The following is a 6447-nucleotide window of genomic DNA, read 5'->3' on the forward strand; positions in this document are numbered from 1 at the left end:
ACTCTTGCTTGTTGCTATGTAGCCTAGGATTTCATATTTAGACATTAAGTACAATGCATGTTGCTATGTAGCCTCAGATATATTACATATGGCCCTAGTTACCTGATGATAAATGGGTTACAGATATCACTGGTGCGCGTCGGTCCTAAACAAACGGTTTTTAACCCCTTTCCGTGATGGCATTCGGAACCATCGCCAAGTGAGTGTGGGCGATACGGGGGTCCTTCCCACACGACCCTGAAACCGTTGGGGATATGCCCTCTTGACACACACGCTCAGCAAAATGAGGTCGTGTGCGACCGACGAGCACTCAAATACAGAAATACGTATAGTAGTGCTAAAAAATACAATTATACAGGCAAAATCATTTCCGGTCGTAAGTACATCCCACACAGTCAGTCACCACTAAACGTTTCCGTTCGTCTATACATCCCACACAGTCACTACAAGGAAAACGTTTGCGCAAGGTGGCATAACGCAAACAGTTTTGAAGAGAATGTCGTGTGTGATTGTTCATTGATCCAACACGGTTTATTCCTAGAAACTATGTGCGTTGCCTAAGGTCATCGCCCACGGTGGTTTCTCATTAACCGTTTGCAATAGGAAAATCCAATTAGCAAGCTAATTGGCCAATTAGCAGGCTAATTGCCCTATTATTAATAATCCATTTACTAATCTAGTTGACATTCATATTAAGCACATAATATATTCCATTTCCATATTAAGGAAGCAGGATTTCATAATTGAAATACATCAGAGTACAACATGATATAGCTTCGCACTCAGCTACCCCATTATACAACTGCACCAACAACAAGTTTCACATGCAACATCTAGAACCTTTTGAAATTAGCATCATAGACGGTACATAGAGAGATGCATCTCATCTGGAAAACTGCTGAAGCGGAAGGCGAATATTGAGCCTTCATTCATGTTGAAGGTCTTTGCAACTTTAGGCCAGTGCCTGTGGATGATTGTCCATCCATCCTTCGACCTCTTCAGGAACACTTCAATATTGAACCGTGGGTGTTGTATGAGAACTTTCCTCGCCTCCTGACCACAGAGGTGGTTTGAGAGGTAATCATCAATGAAGCCTGAAAACAGGGATGTGCATAAATATCTTCTCTATATTGGAAATGGGGAAAAGGAATACAAAAAGGCAAGGTATAATAGTTAGTACCATCTTGTAAACCACAGTGCTTCACATTGTTTCCCTGCAACACATATAAGGTAGTTAATCATCTGGTTAAGTAAGGGTTCACATGCTATCAGTAAAATATGTTGATGATAAATAAGCACATTGCAGATTCATCAGATTAATTCAAGCCACATGGAAAACCCATTTATCCAAACCAAGCATGATTAAGAACTAGGGAATATAGCACTTGTATATGTTTCTCATGTATTAAGTGCAGCCAAATTCGATTTATTCCTCACATGGTATACAATAACAGAATGTAGCCACATCAATTGAACATTGCATTGCAGAATTGAACGAAGCAGTTAAATAAACACCACAACAAATGAACCAAACGTTAACTGAGCACCACATTGCACAATATAACATACTCCTAATAGAAGATCAGATAGTTAACCAAACCAAGCATGCTTAACAACTTGGAAATATAGCAATTGTATTTGTTTCTCATGTATTTAGTACAGCCAAATTCGATTTATTCCTCACATGGTATACAATAAGAGAATGCAGCCACAACAATGAACATCGCATTACAGAACTGAACCAAGCAGTTAACTAAACACCACAACAAATGAACCAAACGTTAATTGAGCACCACATTGCACAATATAACATACTCCTAATAGAAGATCAGATAGTTAACCAAACCAAGCATGCTTAACAACTTGGAAATATAGCAATTGTATTTGTTTCTCATGTATTTAGTACAGCCAAATTCGATTTATTCCTCACATGCTATACAATAACAGAATGCAGCCACAACAATTGAACATCACATTGCAGAATTGAACCAAGAAGTTAACTAAACACCACAACAAGTGAACCAAGCCACAACAAATGAACCAAGCAGTTAACTAAACACCAATTGAACAATATAACATACTCCTAATAGAAGATTGCATGGTGAAAGTAGATAGCACAATTCACTAGAATTTGTTAAGGAAATGCAGTAGCTAGCAAACTGAACATGGGTCTTTATAGTGAGCTAACAAGACAAGCTACTCCTCATTGTCGGAGATATCGATGACGATTGGCTCCTTGGACATGGAAGAGGGCGAGGCCTCCGTATCATGGGTGCCCTCATTGTAGTGGTGAGTTGCCTGAGCCGCTCCGGGCACCAACCTTTTGGCTCTCGAGATGAGGTAAGCACGTGCACGCTGAGAAAACACCTCATAGTCTTCGTCGAAGGCACCGATGGTGGCCTCGAGAAAACGCCACGAACTGTCGTTTAAAGCAGCCAACCACGTCGCGGCGTCGGTGCATGAGGCGTCTATCGGAAGTGGGGTTCCGGCAAACCCTTAAGGTTCGAACACTTGGGTGCGCGCGAAGTCTTTCCCTCCTACCGATCTACGCCCTAGCTTGCTAAGATCTCGCGGACGAACTCGACGAACTCGCAACACAGAAAGACACGAGGTTTATACTGGTTCGGGCCACCGTTGTGGTGTAATACCCTACTCTAGTGTGGTGGTGGTGGATTGCCTCTAGGGCTGGTGATGAACAGTACAAGGGAAGAACAACCTCCTGAGGTTGAGGTGTTCTTGTGGCTAGGCTCTCGATCGGGTTGGATCAAGCTAGGATGATATGCCCCTACTATGGTGGCTAGCTCTACTTATATAGGCCCTGGTCCTCTTCCCAAATAATGAGCGGGAAGGGAGCCAACGACGGCGGGCAAATTTGAAGGGGGACAGCTAGTACAAGCTATCCTGACAAAAGCGGTCTTCGCCTGCGAAAAGCTCTGGTGGTGACGCCGTCTTGGGCTCCACGATGACCTCCGTCTTGCCGTCCTCCTGGTCTTGGTCTTGTTGCACCAATATAGCAACCTTTGCCTGATGCCTCGGTACTCCTCGCCTGCGCTGGCCTCCTTAGCACCAAAGAGGAAATAAGGACGCTGCACGCGCTGGCGCCCGCCTGGTGTCGTTTGTCATGGCTCACGTCATGAGAGCCTCATGAGGTTTGCCCCGCCTTGATATCTCCGCTCCTCGTGAGCCTGCCTGGCTAGGCTACTCCAGAGGAGGTCTTGCGTCGTCCGCCTCGCGAGGCTTGGACCCTCGCGAGGGTCTTGGATGCCTTGTTGATGAAGATGGGCCGTACGACCTACTCGCTTAGCCACGCTGTGGGCCACAGGAAGGCAAGTCTGGGGACCCCCGTTCCCAGAACGCCGATAGTAGCGCCCGGGCCCAAGGTGCGCTTGGGCTTGGCTTCGCGGCGAAGCCAAGGGTCAAGTTCGGAGCACCGCGGGCCCCAAAAGCCTGTGGCCTCGGTTGACGTGTGGCGGTTGATTGGACGTGGGCGTCTCCGCTTCCCCACGCTGCCTCGGCAACTGCTTGACCTAACAAAAGCTGGCGGAGGCAGCACTTGCCTTCATTGCTTCTTCCTTGCCTCGCTCCAGATCCCTTTTCTCGCTCCTCGCCACCGCTACCTCTAGATCCGCTCCAATCTCATCCTGCACCCGCAATCCATGGCGCCGCGCAAAGTCAAGACTTCCCCAGCACCGGCTTGGTATGAGCCGGCCCTTGAGGCACCCACCGTCACGGAGAAAAGCCTCGCCTCCGTGCGCCTGCTGACGGCGGGCGAGAGCAATGAGTGGGGGGCGACCGAGTTCCGGCTTGCCTCCGACGTGCCGGAGCCCGAGGGAAGCACCTTCTTCCCCTTATTCTCGAGTGGTGTCGCCGTCGGGTTGGTTCCTCCCTTCTCTGATTTCTTTTATGAAGTCCTCGACCACTATGGTCTGCAAGCGTTGCATCTCCATCCCAACTCTGTCCTCCTCCTGTCCATCTTTGCCTACTATTGTGAGGCGTAACTGGGCATGATGCCGTCCGTGGTGTTGCTTCGCCATTTCTTCTTCCTTCGTGTCAGTGAGGGTCACATCTCCGGATGCGCTAACTTCATCGCATGCGGCAAGGCCAACTTGATCTCGAGCACCGGGAAGAGGGCCGACAACATCCGATCCAAATGGGTCATGATGGATGCCCAGCGTGCCGATCCGCGCCTGGCGTTGCCGACGGAGGCGCCCCGGCAGGGCAAGGAGTGGCCCAAGGCAGAGCTTGTCGACGAGCGGGCATCTTCAGTGTTGGGGCAGATGATGACCGACCTAAAGCCGGGCAACGCGAGGGCGGCCAAGATAACGGGGGCGATGCTCCTGAGGGAGTTCTTGATGTTGCGGGTTGCTCCACTCCAGGCGCGCGCGCGCCCCCTCTGGGAGCTTGAAGAAGAGGAAGACAAGACCCGCCTGAGGCCAGGGGACCTGCCTGGCGATGAATTGGACGCCGTCCTGCACCTCATAGTCGGGGACAACGAGGAGTACCCGCCTAGCGCCTGTGTTCCCCTATTCCAACGCAGGGACCGGGAGGAATTCGTCGCCTCCAGGCCGACTTTTGATGCGCGTGGGCTGGTGCCGCCGGCGCTTCCGGGAGCTCCTACGGCGCAGAAACCGGTGGAGGTGTCTTCTGGCGAGTCCCGCGGAGAGGGGGAAGAGGAGGTGGACTCGGAGAAGACCCTGGAAGAGGTGGGGGAGACTTCCCCACTGAGCAAGGCCGAGATTCTCCGCGCCCTTCCTGATGATGCCGAGGCCGACGCCTACCAAGGGGAGAGGGAGCAACCCCTCATCCCGACGAAGGGTAGGTCGTCGCTGGTGGCCCGTGGTGCCGCCTCCGCCCCGACACCTCCTGGGGCTGGATCCGGTTCTGCCTCCGCACCGCCTGGCGCCGCCGGTGTCCGAACGCCTGCTCCTCAGGTCCCGAAGTTGTCAAGCTTCAAGCTCCCCAAGCAGAGGGTGGAGTATTTCGCGGTGGACCGGTAGGTGTCTTAAGCTTCACTTTATCCCTGCTGGTACTTGTTATTTCCTGACGCTCGCCCTTGGTTGATCAGGCCGACATCTTCGGCGAAGAAGAGGAAGGAGGATACGACGGCCGTGCCTCCCTCTGCAGAGAAAGGAGGCAGCAGCGCCCGCATCTCCCCAGACCGATCGTCCTCGTGGGGCCAAGAGGAACATCGCCGCGTGGAATCAGCCCCCATGGCCCCGCTAGCTCTGGAGGTGCCGGCGCTTGGCGCGGCTGGCGAGGTCCCAGCTGCTCCAGGGCCTGCGGTCTCCCAAGCCCTGGTGGCGATGTCGCTTCCTCCCACTGCTGCACCTCCACTCCCTGGTTCTTCTGCTCCTACTGCCGTCTTGGAGCGTGCCCTCTCGGAGATGACCCAGCTGCAGGCGGATCTCCTGAGCGTGGACCCGCGCCTGGTGGCCGGGCGTCTGGAGTTGGCCTCTGGCTGGCTTCACTCCGACCTGGCGGTTCCCGCGGCACTGGGCCAGGCTGCTGCGGCTTCTGAGAAGGAGAAGCAAGGAGCCGCCAGCGCTGCAGCCGATCGTGAGGCCACGCTAAAAGACGTCAGGGCCGCCCGTGATCGCTGCCAAGTGCTGGAGGGCGAGTTGCAGAGCCTGAACGATAAGCACGCCGATGAGGTACGCTGCCGCCAAGCGAAGGAGGAGGAGATGAAGGCCCGGGAGGAAGCCGTCAAGAACCGCGATGCTGAGATGGCGGAGCTGGGGAAGAAGCAGGCTGCCAAGCGCAACTGGTTGGAAGAGTTGGAGTGGAAGATGGGGACGAGGGAGGCCGATCTTGATGCCAAGGCGCGAGTCCTGGCCGAAGACCGCATGGCCTTCGCCGATCTCGAGAAGAGATCTCGCAAGGCGCTGAAGACGCTCTACGAGCACGGCCTGGAGAAGCCGCTGGACACCGACGAGGACGGCCCCGCCCAGCTGCTTCCTCTCGTGGTGAAGGTGCTTGAGGAGGTCGTTGATGGCCTCGGTCCCATGGCGGAGGCAGAAGCTCGCGTCCTGTCTTCAGCTGCACTGACTCGCGTCTTCAGCCACCTGCACCTCCGCGACCCCAACGCTCGCCTTGACGAGCCGCTGGAGCCTGTGGCTGAAGATCACTGCGAAGCCGCCGCCGCAGCTGTACAAGGTCAAGTGGAGGCCTTGCTGGGGAGGTTCCGCGGCTTTGTCTCCGATCCTCTGTCTGGCAACGCCGCGGATCCTGCGGCTGGTGGTGAAGGTGAGAACATCGTTGCCCACGGGGGAGCACCTTCCGCAGGAGATGGCGATATCCAGGGGTGACCTACGGCTATTCTTCCCGTTTCGTTCCTGCAACATGTATCAGGCCTCGTGGAGGCGTTTAGACTTTTCATTTGGTATTGTGAGAACAATATGCTTGTAATATTTGTTTCGAGATTTTGCGATTTCCTTCCTATTTGCTTTG

This window comes from Triticum aestivum, chromosome 5D (assembly GCF_018294505.1).
Source record: "Triticum aestivum cultivar Chinese Spring chromosome 5D, IWGSC CS RefSeq v2.1, whole genome shotgun sequence".
Classification (NCBI taxonomy): domain Eukaryota; kingdom Viridiplantae; phylum Streptophyta; class Magnoliopsida; order Poales; family Poaceae; genus Triticum; species Triticum aestivum.